This window comes from Triturus cristatus, chromosome 7 (assembly GCF_964204655.1).
Source record: "Triturus cristatus chromosome 7, aTriCri1.1, whole genome shotgun sequence".
Taxonomy (NCBI): domain Eukaryota; kingdom Metazoa; phylum Chordata; class Amphibia; order Caudata; family Salamandridae; genus Triturus; species Triturus cristatus.
Window position 1 is genome coordinate 1,194,215,633 of NC_140590.1, and position 18,464 is coordinate 1,194,234,096.

The 18,464-nt window shown below is 44.9% G+C and overlaps 1 protein-coding gene across 1 annotated transcript in view; it reads left to right on the plus strand.

Moving 5' to 3' along the window:
* Positions 1-2,202: 2,202 nt before the first annotated feature.
* The window catches only part of LOC146811573 (uncharacterized), a 41,994-nt gene continuing 25,732 nt past the window's right edge, over positions 2,203-18,464 (plus strand). The window contains exon 1 of the mRNA XM_085618544.1: positions 2,203-2,449. The gene's annotated coding sequence lies outside the window, so the exon portion shown is untranslated. The remainder of the gene's footprint in view (positions 2,450-18,464) is intronic.

An 18,464-nucleotide genomic window follows, 5' to 3' on the forward strand; every position in this document is an offset into this window, starting at 1 on the left:
ATGGAATCAAATTCTGAAAGTAAGGCTGAGGTATTATCATCGTTGTTAGCTTCAAGGTGAAAATTAAAATCGCCCAAGATGGTAAAGTTGGCTTCTCCTGCTGATGGTTCTGCTAGGAGAGCTAATGAAGAAAGAAATTCTGCTCGAGTGCCAGGAGGGTGATACAGTAGGATACCTTTAAAGGTGTATGATTTGGTGAGTGAGATAGAAAAGGTAAAGGCTTCGCAATTTTTTGGGGGGATTATTTCTGTTCTAACTGTGTAATTGTTTCGGTGAATAAGTGTTAGACCACAACCTTTTTTGTTGGTTCTATCTAATCTCTTAATACAAAAATCGTCCGGGGTTGCTGTGGCAAAGTCAGGCCCAGAGGAGTGATCGCCCCAGGTCTCTGTTAGAAATAGGAGATCAAGTTTGTTATTTTCAAGGAAGGAGAGTATTTCATACTTATGCTTGGGAAGGGAGCGTGCATTAATGAGTGCTGCATGGATGGTATTATTTTTAGAGGTCTCAAACATTCAGTCCAATTCCAGGGAGTCAAATGACTTTTACATATCTAAGGCTATGAGTGCAACATCTTCATCAACATGCCCAACACCCTTCAGTACACATGTTAATCTGCTTATGTTCATCGATGTGCTGTGTCCCGGTATGAACTCAGTCTGGTCCTTCCCCACTAGGACCGCCCCCTTGTCTCATAACCTATTCACCTAAACTTTACAAGGAATTTTAACATCTACATTCATCATGGACAGAGATCTATACGATGTTGGATCTCATGGCTTCAGTATCATTACGATAATGGCTTCCCTCATCAACAGTGGGGAGGGTGAACAACTGCTAGGCCTGGTTAAAAAAAACTCCAGCAGTTTGTCCACAGGTTGCAGCCTGTATTCCTTATATGACTCCATCAGCAAACCATCCCCACCTGCAGTTGTGCCACTCATCAATCTCCTCTGACGTTTCATTACTATGCAATGTAATTTCTAGATCCGTGCTATGCGCATCCCCTGGATGGAAAAGCCCTTGTTCACAAAGGTAAGCACAAACCAAAGGGTGATCCAGTTCGCCAGCTGATTTATAGAATGTCGCCCCATTAGTTGTCAAAGTTCTATTAATATTTGTTTGTGATTATTGTCATAGAATGATTCAGTATATTGTATGACAAAATAAGATATTTGTGTTTATCCTGGACAGGAGCCACAACAGCAACCTTTCAAATTTACAACCCTCTTTTTGAAGGCGTTACCTGTATTCCTTCAATGTATGCTTATCTAATATGACAGTTTTATGTCCCCTCCAGTGCCTTTTTGGCATTTATGCATTGACTCTTTCTATTGGACTGCAATGGTCCTCTGCGTTTTGACTGGACCAATATGTCTTCCTGGGCTTTTAAACTTTTGGGTAGCTGTCTCTTGACCCCAACTATTTTGCCCATGCAGGTCCCCCTCAACTCATCTTTAATTGCTTCTCACTCCGTGAATCTATTCTGTGTGGAACCCCAATTCTCCAAATCATAACTTCGTTAGGATGGACCCCATTTCACAACCGAACGCCATTTCCGTCAAAGCCTGTGGGGTTTAACTTTCAAGTAGGGAAACATGCCTTCTGTCTGTTCATCTTGTACTCTCATATAAAGGCTGAATGATTAGACCAATATCCATTAAAATACTGGGCTTGCTGTACCTGGGCACTGATCAAGGAAGAAATCTGTATTCTCCCCAGCCTACTGTAGGCATCATGTGGCTGAATGACAGGGTTATTCCCTTGCCTATAGATAAAGCTCCTTCCAATTTATCCATAACCTCAGACGATGCCGTAGCTCCTTCCAATTTATCCATAACCTCAGACGATGCCGTAGCCGTCTGTTGACTTTGTATGCTGTTGAGGAAGGGGTGGCTGTCTTTCATCTCATCTTGGACACAATTAAAATCCTCTCACGAAACCAAAAGTACAGTTTATGTCGCCGGTTTCCCAACGTGGGACTAACCTCCTGTCAGAAGGTATTTCACATCTATCTACCTCCTCTCTCTACTTCCAAAAACAATTTTGATCACGCGAGGTGAGATTATAAATCATTGCTATGGGACGAAACCAGGGAGGGGCATTATGACGACACCGCCCAGTGAAGGCTGTCATTGGTTAAACGAGTGACAAAGATAGCGTTATTAGCGTACTCTTTCAGGAAATGACTACCCCTGGAGCTGCTCCGTTTAGGTTCGCCCTTTGCTCCGGAACGCGTGGCCCAGTCACATAGGAGCCGGCGGCCCGGATTACCTACGGAGATTGCCTATTTCATCTCGATGCGTCAAGGCGTTTATGACGAAGGGAGCCTTTGGAGACAGAACAGACTGACCCTGGGAGATCCCAACTCTGGGACCCAAGTATAGCTCCCTCTGCCGGAGAAATAAGGAAGATTTAAAGCATGGAAATAGCAGTGCCTTCTGAACGGGTCAGTGTCGGGGCGTTCTCTCACATTGTCAGGATGGGAAGGGGCCACTGTTCGGAGCTGGGGAACGGCCAGGGCTTTAAATGGGATAAAAACAAGCATTTACAATGCAACGGTCTCGGCATTGTTAAAGTTAGAGCTATTGGCATTGCTCATGACATTATTTTTGTTTATGTTTTTGTTTTTAAAAGATTTAAAGAAACGGCATTGTTATTTACAATGTCAATAGCTTAATCACTCTCAAATGCGAGACCTATTGCATTTGCACCCACACACACAAAGCCACCACACACACAGAGCCACCCACACACACAGAGCCACCCACAGAGCCACTTACATAGAGCAACCCACACACAAATAGAGCCACCTACACACACACACACCTGCCGCTGCTATTCTACCTTTACTGTGAGAGATAAGCTTGCACCACTATCATACTCTATTTTGCATGTAATGAACACTTACACTGCTATTACTCAGACAAATGTATTCTGAATGTGAATGAAGCTTGCACTGTGACCCCCTCTATTCTATCTTTAGTGTGTGAGAGAAGCTTGCACTGCTGTTGTACTCTGTTTTGTATGTAAAAACACTTACACTGGTGTTACCCAGACCAATATATTCTGAATATGAAAGATGCTTGAACTGTGGCCCCCTCTATTCTATCTTTAGTGTGTGAGAGAAGCTTGCACTGCGGTTGTACTCTGTTTTGTATGTAAAAACACTTACACTGGTGTTACCCAGACCAATATATTCTGAGTGTGAAAGAAGCTTGCACTGCTGCCTCTGCTATTCTACCTTTAGTGTGAGAGATAAGCTTGCATTACTATCATACTCTATTTTGCATGTAAAGAACACTTACACTGCTATTACTCAGACAAATAATATCTGCATGTGAAAAAAGCTTGCAATGTGGCCCCCTCTATTCTACCTTTACTATGAGAGAGAAGTTTGCACTACTACTTTCGTACTCTGTTTTGCATGTAAAGAACACTTACACTGCTATTACCCAGACACATATATTCTGAATGTGAATGAAGCTTGCACTGTGGCTCCCTCTAGTCTTCCTTTAGTATGAGAGAGAAGCTTACACTACTGCTTTCGTACTCTGCTTTGCATGTAAAGAACACTTACACTGCTATTACCCGGACACATATATTCTGAATGTGAAAGAAGCCTGCACTGTGGCCCCCTCTATTCTACCTTTAGTGTGTGAGAAAAGCTTGCACTGCTATTGTATTCTGTTTTTATGTAAAGAACACTTACACTGGTGTTACCCAGACCAATATATTCTGAATGTAAAAGAAGCTTGCACTGCGTCCACCTCCATTCTACATTTGGTGTGTGAGAGAAGCTTGCCCTGCAGTCGTACTTTTTCTTGTATGTAACGAACATTTACACTGGTGTTACCAAGACCGATATATTCTGAATATGAAAGAAGCTTGCACTGTGGCAACTCTATTCTACCTTTAGTGTGAGAGATAAGCTTGCACTAATATTGTACTCTGTTTTGCACGTAAAGAACACTTACAGTGGTGCTATCCAGGCCAATATATTCTGGATGTGCACTGTGCCCCCCCCCCAACTCTATTCTACCTTTAGTGTGTGAGAAAAGCTTGCATTGCCATTGCACTCTGTTTTTATGAAAAGAACACTTACACTGCTAGTACCAAGACCAATATAATCTGGATGTGAAAGAAGCTTGGAATACGGCCCTCTCTATTCTACCTTTAGTGTGAGAGAAGCTTGCATACAAAACTGTTTTGCATTTAGCAGAAAATAACATTTGCGTTACCCAGACTTCTATACAGGGCAGGCTTTTGGGCGAGCATGGCCCCAGCCCAGGGCGCCTACAGTTGGAGGTGCGCAGAGGTAGCTGACCTCCTGAGCAGCCTTGAATAAATATTTTATTCCAGATCGACAGCCCCCCTTCCTTCTCCAACAGTCCCCTCCCAGGCACGCTCACGTCCAGTTTCGGAATTGAATAAGTGACTGAGGTGAGGGGGCAAGGTGCAGATGTGTGTCCACGTGATGCTGAGTGCTCTGAGGTATTCAGCAAGGACGTGACCTGGGAGTACAAAAGCGCGCGCACGCGCATACACACACTCTTGGATCCCTGCCTACATATTCTGAATGTAAAGGACGCAGTCCCTACTTGTCCGTGCTATGCATATCTTGTGTATGTGAGGGAATCTTACACCATTGATGCCCGTGATAGACCTACTGTGTGTATGCAATGAAAGCTTCCACCGCTGCAGTCATTCTCGTTCATGGTCTGTGTAAGTAAAGCTGACACTGAGTCTAACATGGCGATGTTTGCGGCTGCAACCGTGATTTGCATGAAAGAGCGCGCGGGAGGCAGATGTGAAGGAAAATAACCGTTTCTGTCCAGCTTTCATGCATCAGGCGGAATACTGGCTGTGTTACTTAACGGAGGCTTTGTTTATGTGTAAATAGTGATGCATTTTTCTCATCGGGTACGGCCTTCAACGTTCTTCATTCCCAATGAGGAAGACTGACTAATTTCTGGCAAACTAAACAAGGAAATTCAACACACCCCCAAACAAACCACGAATGTGTGTAACGCCGCCGCCTTTCTCCGAGGCGAAGCAGAAATGCCTCGGAGAAACGCAGCGGCGGTTTCGGATTCGGGGGCGTGTTTTTCTTTTCTCTCCTCTTGCCATTGGCTGGAGGAGAAAATGAGAAAAGTAGCAAAAAACACGCCCCGAATCCGAAAAGGACGGGGCCTGTTCGGAGAGACAAAGCCTCTTCTCCAGTGGTTGGCCAGCATTTAAGAGGCCAGCCAATGGAGAAAAGGAGAGAAGAGGGGCGGGTTCAAGCCCCTTCTTCTCCAAAACATTAATTCTCCGGACTTCCGGTTCTACCTTCGGCAGACCGGATGGTCCCGAGACCTAAAAACTGGGGGGATGGTCACTAAAAGGGGCGAGGTCGGTGCCCTTAAGGTCCTGGCTTAAAAACGCCAAAGCTAAAAACCTTTGCTTAGCATAGGGTGCCGCCCGTCTGTATTTTGCCGCTTCTGTCATTGGATTCAGATATATAATAAAACAAATAACATTATACCTACAGCAAACCAGGACTATTTGCTTTGTCAATAATTGTTAGTTGCATATAATATACAACTATGGTTCGTTGTATATTATATTGATAATGCTTCCATTCTGAAATTAGACCGAAATAACTATAACGAGTCTCTTTGACGTTGCCTCAAATGCAGTGAAGGGTGGTATTCTATTACCGGGCCGGAGTTTTCGGATTATGCTTCTCTTTCTTTTAATTGCTACTCACAGCAGCCAATGAAAATCGTTTTGTATGCAAATAAAACTACATTTCCCATGATGTTCGTCCATACATCACATCCTGTACAGCCCAATAAGAGCCAACGTATCCTGTTTCTGCTCCTCTTTCTTTGCTGCTCACGCTGGAATTTAAGTGCTCCGAACTTTATATTGTGATTTATGTCTCATTTGACTGTTAAATTGCCTTTGACGATGTTGCAATTATGTTTGCGCTTATATCGCGCTAGGTTGAATTATTGTGTTTGAGTATGTGCACGATTTTGTGCTGTGGGCAATTATGTCTTCCTGTCAGGTTGCACTGTTACCATATGTTTTCCCGCCTTAGCGCTCGCTGGCGCTATCGATATCAGCCTGCAGGCGTCTTTAGAGGCTCCCGCTGGAAGCGGCGGGATCTGTGGGGCGCTCCCGCTGGAAGCAGTGCATATGATTACCACGGGCGGCCCCATCGGGCATTATTTCATTCCCCGCTGGCCTGCGGGCATCTTGAGGGGCTCCCTCTGGGAGCGGCTTAATCTGTGGTGCGCTCCCGCTCAGAGCAGGACATTTTCGTTAACACTTGCGGCACGATCGGGTTTCGCTTCACTCCCTGCTGGCCTCAGAGTACCGCGCTGCCTTGTACGCGCATAGATCGATTAGATTTGAAGTGGCACGTGCCGCCATTTTATTACTTAAATGCGCTGCTCGCACTTTGTTTTTCGCTTACTTTGTCTGTCGCGCAATAAGACAGACCACACCAAATTTTGACTTAGCAAAAAAGGTCACTTTATTAGGACAGGTAACTAAGAACCACTTATTGATACAATGTAAATATTATCAAATTGCTTCCCAAACATTTTTGCCACAAACAATTCCAAAAATACCCCAACCAAAATTTACCATAAATTACCCCATGTACTGCCCCAATGGCATCATTTCCTTTTTGACCATTTTGGTTTACCTGTCCAGCTTTTCCTCCACCCTCCCCCCGCCCCAGAGGGAAGGATAAGCCCGCTCCAGACTATCCAAACCCTCAAAAAACCGCCACCCAGGAAAACCCAAAGAGTTTTCCTGGCCCACCCCCAAAAACAAATATGCTAAAAAAAAACAACATACTCTACTTTAAAAGATGATCACACCAAAGATTCTCATTCCAAAAACCCGCCAGCAAGTCCCGTAATTCCATCATATAGTAGGCTTGACCTAACTGGGATAAATGAACCCCATCCTCCTGAAAAAGATGATACTCGACACTGGTAATGTTATCATGAGACAAAACCTGAATACCCATTGCATTGCAAAAAATCTTCATCGCACGGTTTAATTTTTTGCGAGCTTTTTCCATGGCTGAATGATTGCGGGCCCCCCTCCACTGTTGTCTATAAATAAATTCGGTCCACACCAGAGACGTACCCACCCAATTGTTCTTGATGACTGCTAGATCCAATTGCATTTGTTTCAAGAGCGATAACCCAGATAAAGGTACAAGATCATTCTCACCTAAATGTATGATTAACAAGTCTGGAAAACCTCTATCAGTTGATAATTCAGATAGCGTAGAAAACAACTTGCTCCACCTCATCCCACCGTTACCCTTCCATAGAACTTCGTGGCCTTTGCTAGGAAGTCCGAGCGACCTGCCGTAGATCTGACGTTCTGCAAAAACAGCAGACCACTTGACGAAGGAATGACCTATGATCCAAGTACGCATTTTTGAGGAAAAAGAATTGATGGCACGACCTAGGTAGAAAAGTAAAAATTAGCCTGTATCAAAGCAAACGGATAAGCCATCATAGTCTGACATAACGAGAACAACATGCAGACTTCCACCTACCAATCCTCTTAATGTCCTCCCAGTCCCAGCCCAATTTAGCCGCTTCCGTAGCTGCCCCGATCCTAAATGAGTGAGTCCCAAAAAGTAAGGGGTCCCTCCCAATCTTCTTCAAGGATTTGCGTAAAACAGCCAATAAATGAGCATCAGTAATTTTTGACCCATCTTGATGCAAAAATATGGGCCCATGTATGAACTCAGGGGAACCTACAAATGAATCCCATTCCCCAATCGGACAACATCCTTGAACCCCACTCCCACTCAACTTAACCCAAACACCTTTACCCAACTGGTCAGTTTTAGACTTTTTCAAAAATAACTTGATTGACACCCCACGTTGAAAATCAATTTCACTGGACCGAATCCCCATTTGTCCTCGCAGCCCCAATAATTCTGAAACCCGAAAGGCACCAAAAAACAACCAAATCATACATAGACGAAAGCGCGACACTTCCCAATGGTCATAACAACAAAAAGGCAATTGAACTAGTAACTGCTGTAACAATCCAAAAGTAATAGGTTCTCGTAAAGGCCCGGACTGTGTCCGCTCCCTGCTCAAACCTTTGAGCATCCGCCGCAACAAAACATCCCCAACTAAATCTTGACCCCACCATAGCTGACCATAAAAAGAAATCCCAACCAATTTGCCAGAAATGGTTGTGTGTGCTAAACCTTTATTGACTAAAGATAAAACAAACTGTAACATACAAAACTTGGAATCCAATAAAGGACCTTCAAAACAGTGTGATCTCATAAAAGTTAAAAATTCAGACCAAGCCTGCAGATAAGTGCGTCTAGTAGCAGGGGCTATCGATTTCTCGACCAAATCGATGATTCTCATTCCCCCAGCACCCAGATGTCTTGCGGGATTGGAGTTTTGTAGGTGTCTGCACCAGGCGCCAAGTTGCGGAATTTCTGCCAATTAGAACGAGACAAGGCGTCTGCAATTGAATTATTGACACCTGGAATGTGCTTTGCACGAAAAACAATATTGCATTTTAAGCTGAGCAACATGAAAAAACGCAAAAGCCTCAACACCCTTAGATCTTTGGCCTTCTGATTATTTATGAGCTGAACCACAGCCATGTTATCAATGTGGAACATTACACATCTGTTACTGAATTCCACACCCCAAACCATCAGGGCCACAATTAATGGAAACAACTCAAGGAAAGCAATACTGCGCCCTTGTGATAACCAATGGCGTGGCCATGCCTCCGCACACCAACGACCCTCCCAAAAAAGACCAAAACCGTGTGCTCCAGAGGCATCCGAAAAAATCTGTATCTGCCAAATAGTATTGTCACCAAGAAAATATAAAGAAACTCCATTGAAATCTGACAAAAAGGTTAACCACACCCGAAGATCTTCCTTGATGGCTTTGGTAAGACGAATTCTGTGGTGAGGAAGGTAGGCTCCGGACATCGCAAAACCCAACCTTCTGCAAAAAGTCCTGCCTGCCCTAACAACTCGACAAGCAAAATTCAGATAGCCCAACAGCCGTTGGACTTGCCGAAGCTCAATCTTATCCTTACCCAGCACCTCCAAAAGAAAAGACCTGATCTCTTCTACCTTTGCAGTTGGCAAACTAGCCATCATAGCTACTGTGTCTATCTCTATGCCCAAAAATACGAGCTTAGTGCAAGGACCTTCCGTTTTTTCAGGAGCCAGCGGAACACCAAACTCCTCAGCCAAGTCCTGAAAGAATTCGAGACCTTTAAGACATTGTTTTAGTTGTGCATCGCCAATGAACATAAAATCGTCCAAGTAATGACAGACATGTGTGTGGCCACTCCTCACCGAAAAACACCATTGTAGGAACGTGCTAAACGTTTCAAACAAGGCACAAGACACTGAGCACCCCATAGGAAGTACTTTGTCAACGTAAAAAGCTCCATTAAAAAACATACCTAGCAATTCAAAATCCGATGGATGGATAGGAAGTAAACGGAAAGCCGATTGAATATCACATTTTGCTAATTCTGCACCAACCCCTACCTCCCGTACCAATCTCAAAGCGTCATCCACGGACGCATAAGAGACATTGGAATCCTCAGGGGAAATGAAATCGTTAATAGATTGGCCTTCCGGCCATGACAGGTGTAAAATCATTCTGAACTCACCAACCCGTTTTTTAGGGACTACCCCCCAACGGAGATATTATCAAATTCTCCAAGGGGCATTGAATAAAAGGCCCAGCTACACGACCAGCTTGAATTTCAGCCTCCAATTTCCGTTGCACCACTTGAGGCAGTTCCTTAGCAGATTTTAGATTGTCAGCCCAACGGTGATCACGAGGCCCTTGGTAGCCAATGCGAAAACCTTCTTTAAAACTCCAAAACAGTTTGGACGCAGCTTCATAATCAGGATAAGCTTCCAACCAAGGCAGCAAACGCATCAGATTAATTGGGGTATGAGCCCTTTGACATAAGTTGAGGGAATCCCCCTCCACCCCTTGGAAAACTCCCTGAACCCCCTTGAGGCTGTTTAGCGAAGCATTGGGTGATGGCATGTCTACCGCCACATTGGGAGCACTCGTGTTTGAACCTACAGAATTGCCTAGTGCATGAGCCCCGGTTAAAATTCCAGCAGGCCCCTGGCATCGGCAAGTGACCCCTTCCTGTAACCCCCGCCCCGACTGGAGCGGGGCGAGGCAGAAAGGGCTGATATATAATCGGCAGACCACTTGCAGTGTGCGTTGACGCAACCGGCTGAGCAGAGGACATCCACTGCAGCCAAAGCTCTTGATCTACTTCACCCCACGGTTTATCTTTAAACATACTGATCCTCGCTCTAAATTCTTCATCATAATTAAGCCATGCATAGCCCCCAAACTGCAAATGTGCCTTACGAATGGTGTCCATGTATTTAAACAATGAAATAGCCCTGTCCGGATACCTCTCACAATACACGCTAGCATATATCAAAAAAGCTGCAGTCCAATTTTCTATAGACTTTGGGACCCTGGGCCGCCTAGAAAGTTCCCACTCCTCCTCCTTGGACCCCTCTCTGGCTTGAATATCCCTATGAAGGAGTTTAAAAATATCGACAAATTCATGAAGCCAAATCTTATTCTTGGTGTTAACTGACAGATGTATGCCTAATGGCATGGCAAGACCCATATAAGGAAGCTTCTGCCGAGTCCCAGCAGTAGCCTTCACCTGACTTGAACCAGCAGGACCAACCTCAGCAACCCCACTACCCAACGAAGACCTTTTGCTGGATCTATCCGCATTACCTGAAATAGATGTTCGAAAAGCCTTGTCCCTTGTATCCCCACCAAAACCAACCCCCAACACCTTAGATGTATTTGACTCGTCCACCCCCACTGAGCCCGGCAAAATTTTGCCTACCCAAGGTTGAGACCAAGCAGCCCACCAATGAGCCTTACCTGACGTTAGTTGTGCAGCACGCTTCTGAAATTCCCGAGGATCATCACGACGCTGATAATCGCGATGCCGCTCTTGGTCCGCCGTGAAATCCGCACTTGACTTCTGTAAGACACTAGCAGAATTGGTTGCCCCCGCACCCGTTGAAGGCACGAAAGGAACATGTTCGGAACAACAATCATTACCCCCACGATCCTTTTCTGAAAAAACATCTTCAGTACCATCAAAATAACCCAGACCTTGAATACCCTGCACCTCTGAAGCTTCACAAACATCCTTGCTTGTACTTGGCATTTCGCCATCTCCCACCCCACCATCGTAAAACTCCCAATTGGTCACAGGCCTCCGAATAGAGAGCCCGGCCGCTATATTAAGATCCGCACCTGATCCGCTTGACGAAAATGGCACGTTACCAAAAGGCGAAACCTGTTTCTGAATTGCTTTTCGAGGAAAAACTTGAGCTGTCTGCTGGACTGAATAATCTACCGCCTCCTCGCCGCTCGTGCCAGAATGCGATAACTTACCATGACCAGAGACATGATTATAAGCATCCGCCTCCGAAGAGTCAGGAACAGCATGCTCAACCCAAATCCATTGACCACGTTGAGGACCAAAAGGAGAATCAAAATCCACCTGCGGGTGACAAGGAGGGGGGCGAGAAGCCGGGAAAATGGAAACAATGTCTGAAGAATTAATAACAGTATCTTCCTGTAAAGGCCCAGCATCTTCCGATGACCTCTGTATCACCGTAGCCACATTCTCTGACACATCTTCACCCAAAGGGAGACAAGAAGGAGTAACTTGCTCCAAGCCAACTGCTGATGTGGGAGCATACACACCTTTGGACCCAGGGGGGCCCCTAGGTAAAGGGGACACCCCAGAAACTGAAAAACGCTTACCGCAATAAGTTCCCTTCTCTAGGCGTCCCCCACAAGCCTCAGAAGGGATAGAAAAAGATGACCTGTCTAGACAAACCTCCTCCTCCCCACCACTATCGCTAGGATAGTCCACCAAAGCTGCAGAGCGTCCCAATGACAAAACAGGAGGAGCAATGTCAATATTATGCCCAGAAAAGTAACCGGGTCTGTTAAAAAAATACTCTGCGCCCCTCAAAGACGCCCGTTTTGCAGGAGAAGGGGACTCAATAAACATAATGTCAGCACCCTCACTAGACATTCCCCTCCCCTTCCCACCTGTACCTCTACGTGATGATGCAGGCAGGCTTCTAGAAACCGCGCCTCCCCTGGCGCTGACTCGACGACGGGCTCGTCCCACCCGAGTCACATAGACCTCCCCAGACTCCCTCACCGTGACTGCTGGTGCAGAGGCGCAGCGCGCTGTCAGGAGCCGGGAATGGGAGCTCAAACGAGCAGGCCTGCCGCGTGGATCCTTAGCTGAAAAAGGGGCGAGTTCACCTCTGGTGGCCATCTCCTGCACACGTCCTTTGGCAGGAAGACAAGCTGCCACTGCGTCGCTCACACCTTTCGCCGCCAATCTCTTCGGGCGCCTCACAGCTGAAGACATTAAGTCAGGAACACCAGGGGCCAGTAAGTCCACCCGGCCTGCCTCATACAGAACACGGAGCGCATTCTGAACAGCTGGGTCGTCAGCCATGACCAGCTACTTTAGTTAAATACCAATTAAATAAATAATGAGGCAAAAAACGGCACAAAAAACGACCGTCTCCCTGCCTCAGCGATCGTTTCCCGCCTAAACGCCTTCCCAACGGTGAAAAACCTAAGCCCCGCCCCCTACCTAACACGTGATTCGCTGCGTGGTCTGTACCATCGCGCGAACCTTCCCAGGGGGACACCCGGCTCGCGCCGCGGTCCCCCCGGGTCCCATTCATCACAGGGAGCATAACACAAGGTGTTTCACACGGCATTTCTACGTGTAAAGAACGCAGGTTAGAATCCGACCTGGTTCCAGGAGGCAAGCTCACACTATTTATACTATATATTAAAAGTTTTACTGCAGCGAGCCGTACTCCGCATTTAGCCCACGCGCTCTTTCAGGGCAAGACTCCAGCTGGGAGCCGGCGATCTCTGCAGTCCGGGCAGCGTTTGGACTTAAGGAAAGTTTCTTTGGTTTCCTGCCTATGTCGGGATGAAAACGGACATCACGGCCCGCTTGGTCAACTTCATTCAAGCTCCGCTTGGAGTCCTGGTACCTCGCTTCCTGCGGCAGCGATTTTTGGGTGATTACATCGCGCTGAGGCTCCCCTCATTGGCCAGACGTGCCCAGAGCCTGCTTATTCCACGTTTTTCATGTGCATTACCCTATTGGGTTACTGTCTAGTAAGATTGGGCTCCATATTACTAAGGCACTTAATTAGCAATTTGTGTGCACAGGCGCGATCCCGCGAGGTGCTCTTCGAAACTCCAATGCATTGTAGATGTGTTCCTCGGTGGCCTAGTGTATAAGGCACAGGCCTTCTAAGCCACTGCTTGTGGGTTTGAGTCCCACCTGAGGTGCAAACTAATATCCTCCTTCTTAATGCGTGGTAGCGCCACATAGTTTGCCTGGCACAGCATAATGAGGCTCCTGCGGGAGCGGAGAGGCACGATGACATTACACAGATTTGCCCAGCTGGACACAAAATCAAGACGCTCCTTTGAGAGCGGGGATTCTGCGCTTTTGCCAACAGTGTTCCTAACAAGTCACTGTGATTTAGTGGTTGAGGTATCTGTCTCTGATTTCGAAGGTTATGTGTTCAATAATAATGTTTATGAAGTAAAATTTTTAGACAAGGTACTTTCCCTGATAGATGTAAGAAATATTTTATGTTCACTGCGCGACATCGTGCTTAACCGCCAAAGGCTTTCCCTAGTTGCCGAGTGCGGGATGGAGCTGATCACGCTCCGAGGTGCGTAACCCAATTGGGATATATATATATAGGCTTTTATTATTGTCAGACGCAATGCAATATAATTTATGAAATTGTGAAAACTGAATTTCCATTTCAATCGCATTGTGCCTACATAGTATTTCTTCGTGTATACATGTTTTCTATGTCTTTGACAGAAAAGTAAAAAAATGTGTTGCATTTGCACTTTAAATACCGGGTCTGCACGGATGTGTGGTCAGGTGACCAAGGCTGCTGTGACAGCCGAAACGCGTCCTGACATCCGTTATGGGGATTGTAAATAAATAAAACTGCTGGCACGACAAGAGGTCTGCGCTCGTGATTTCCTCCCAGGAAGTGTGCTTACGAGTGGTTAAGAAATATTACCGGCAGACGGCTGCTGCCGGCTCGCAGACCCCCTCCTATGCAAGAGGATTTGCTACGAAATCAGCTGCTGCACTCGAGGGTTTCCCGGGCGGACATAACCACAGGCTTGTGGTAAGTGACGGCGGGGACCCCCGGGGCACTTCGCAGAGTCCAGGAAAAGGAACCAGGCAAAGCCCCTCGGGACCCGACAGAGTAACCAGTACGGCGTTATCCGGAGGAGTTTGAAGCACGAGAAGGTGCTCTTCGACCGCTGGTGGGGAATGCTCGGCTGAGCTGTCACCGTGTGAGGAGCGTCCGGTGTCGTATTATGCTTCTATCCCTCCGGTAAGAAATTACGTTGGCTTTCTGGCTTGGAGGTTACCGGGAAGGAGGTGTGCCCGCACTGGGAAGGAAAACGGACTTACAAGTGTTCTTAGCTTTACCCGTAATATTGTTTCCCCAGTGTGTCAAAAAGCAGTTTAATTCAGTTGAAACCCCCCTAAAAGGATGTCGGCTGACACGCGTGCAGCCCGTGAGCTTGCCGCTAATGAAATATTTTCTGATGCTTTAGAGAATGAGGCGACTATACAAACCAAGGCATTAAATGAGACTAATAAAGAGCCTACTGGCTTAAGAGAACAATTCAAAATTCTGGAGAAAATGAAAAAACAAGAAACTGCCAAGTGGTGGGAAGCCCGATCACTTAAAAGATATTTAGATGTTGGAAGAATTCCAAGGGGGCTTCGCATTATGCTGGCCCCCAGCTATGAGACACCCAATCCCCTTATGATGGCAGAATGGGGAGAATGCAATCTGGACTCGTCCAGGCGTCTAGTCCAGATTTTAGTAAAATATGCTGAAATAGATGGGGCAGCCTTGCAAATAAAAATAGATGCGCATGAAGCATACATTGAACAACAAAAACATGATCCCCAACAGCAAGCAAAATTAAGGGAAGAGATGAACAAGCGGCTGGAAAAAGAGGAGGAGAAAATAAAGGAACGGAAGATATGGAAGTTTAAAAGGGACCGCGACGATTACGCAAATGGTCAAATCTTCACCTTCTCGCGGCGCTATGATTCCCTGAGAGCAGCTACAGCCAAAAAAAGATATGGGAATAAGGGACCTCAAATGGAACAAGTGGAACTTTCCTCACTTTCCAGTTCTGCACTGGAAAGTGAATCTGAAAATGAAGGGACACGTAATACATCAGGAATTAAACTGACGGTGGGGGAAGAGTTGGATGTTTTAAAACAGGGAAGAAGGGAGACATTGAGACCAAGACCACAAGACATGAAGGCACCACAAAATGCCAAAGAAGACGGGCGAGACGTCGGGCAAACAAGCAACGGCGAACCAAGGAAGAGAGGACGCGGTCGCGGACGCTCCCGAAGGTATTAGAGACAGAGAATGTTGGTTTTCAGGCTGACAAAATCAAGACTATCATCAACCTGGGACAAATAGACCTCACGAAAGCAGAAAACCAATTATTGAGTTTGGGCCTGAGCTACTGCCCGGAAACGAGTTTCCATTATACTCGTACCAGGGCAGACGTGTATCTATTTATTAGGAAACTAAAACTCAAAAAACTATATCTACAGAAGCCGGCCCTGGATATTGACAAAAGGTCTAGTAACAGCAACAGTCCCAGCAACCTCCAAGTCTCTGATGCAGCCCTATATAATGACTTATACCAACTGGCAACAGGCGACCAGGTAGAGGCAGGTGAATCAATGCCAACTCTCAACCAAAAGAAGCCTGACACTCCCTTCAAACCCAAATCTAAATTTATCCCTATTTCGTCCCATGACGGGCTGGACACCTTTAATGACCATGTGACAGTTCAACTAAAAAAACTTATGTACATGAGCAATTCAGTAAGAAAAAAGAAATATTGCAATCAAGAAAGGAGATTTAAACAATTGATTTCAAAGCTACAGAAGGCTGATTTAATAATCCGCAATTCCGATAAAGGGGGAAATATTGTACTTTGGCCCACAGCGGATTATCTCAAAGAGGCGCACAGACAATTGGATGAAGTAGGATGTTATAGCAAAAGTACCCCTTTCAAATATAAAAATGCGCAGGAGACTCTATTTAAAAATTTATTAGCGTGGAAAGGCTTGGGTCTCCTTAGCTGGGAAGAATTCAAATTCATCAAAAAAGAATATCCATCAACACCTTACATGTACTTCATCCCCAAGGTCCATAAAAGTCTGACCTCACCTCCGGGCAGACCTATCATATCTGCCTGTGATGGCCCCTTTGAGAACCTTTCAAAATACATTGACTATTTCCTGCAAGACCATATGAAAAAACTGGATTCATACATCCAAGATACTGGTGACTTCCTTAAAAAGATTGATAATTTTAAATGGAAAGAGGATTATCTATTAGTCACCCTGGATGTATGTTCACTGTATACCTGCATCAAACACCAAGATGGCCTGAGAGCGGCAGAGTTTTATTTGAGTACCAGGACAATTGAATTTGCTGATCATACTAAAATGTTATTGAACATGCTTTCCTTTTGTTTGGAAAATAACTTTTTTTTATTTAATGGTTGTTTTTTCCAGCAATTAAGAGGAGTAGCTATGGGCGCCAGCTTCTCCCCCAGCTATGCTTGTTTATTTATGGGCTGGTGGGAGGAGCTGGTGATCAGGCGACAATATCAGCAGATTTTTACTCAAAATGTGATGCGATGGTTTCGTTATATTGATGATCTTTTTATCATATGGCAGGGATCTAAGGAAAGTGTACTCAAATTTGTAGAGGAAATCAATTGTAACAATTTTAATCTTTCTTTTACATCAAATGTTAGTAATGAGACAGTGACATTTTTAGATGTACAGGTTTTAGTTAATAATAACATTTTAACTACTACCCTTTTTAGAAAACCTACGGCAGGCAACACACTCCTTCATGCAACCAGTGCGCATCCCCCACATCTTATTAAAAGCATCCCGTATGGGGAGATGCTCCGTATCCGACGTATATGCAGTGACCCTCTGGATACGGAAATTAAACAAAAAGAATGCATGACTAGGTTTTTAGATAGAGGGTATAGTTTGGAAGTAGTGGAAGCGGCCATGAAAAGATCCCGGCTAAAACCAAGAGAGGAAATTTTGGAATATAGAAAAAAAGATAAAAATGAGGTTTCAAATACTGATAATGAACCAGTACGCCTTATTTTAACATATTCCAAACAGGAAAAGGAATTAAGGAATATCATGAGGAAACATTGGCATTTTATACGCGAAGACCCAGTGATAGGGGGACTTATGCCACTTAATCCCTCTATCACCTTCCGCAAAGCAAAAAGTATGGGTAACATGTTAACTGCCAACAGCCAAGACACCTCCAACAAACAAATGTGGCTGCCTATTAGAAATGGTTTTTACAAATGCTCTATATGCAAGGCCTGCCAATTTGGTATAAATACCAAAACTTATTGCACGAAATTCCCCAATACACAACGGGAAATTAAACAACACCTTACGTGCAAAACGGACTATTGTGTCTATGTCCTAGAATGTGACTGCACTTTAAAATATATTGGCAGCACAAAGCTGGCGGTACACAAACGTATTTTGCAGCATATTAGAGCCATTAATAACAAGGATCAAAATTATCCCGTGGCTAGGCACTTTGAAAAGGTACACAACAGCAACCCTAAATGCCTGAAATATTTTGCCATCGAATCTGTACCACTGAGAAAACGAGGTGGCAATAGGGAGGCCACACTGCGTCGTTTGGAAACTCAATACATTCTAGAGTTCGATTCAAAATGGCCAGGTGGCCTCAATGCCACGGAGGATCTTTACACCTTTCTTTGAATTTTATACAGACATACACATCTATTCCTTGGTTCCATCACAAAATAAATATAGGTGGAATACATATTGGGGTCATATGTGCATATTTTAATGATTGGTTTTTAGGATATTGTAGGGTAGTATTAACGATCTTATATTCCCATCTCCTTTTATTGATCATTTTAATCATGTCACTGGTTTTATCCCTCATAGATAATGGCTGTATAATCTGTTTGCCTTTCGTGACTCAGATGAATTTGATTGCTAAATATGAATTGCTTATGGGATATTTTCTCCGTCCATTCTGTATGTTTACACAATCGGATTGAATTGTAATTTTAGATCGGTGGTCTCCATTAGTTGATTGCCAAGATGTGTTTTGCACTAGTTGCATTAGTCACTTTATGGTATTTAGTACTGTTGCATCATGCACTTTATTTGAAACTGTACATAGAGTTTGACAAGCACTAGTAGCATTA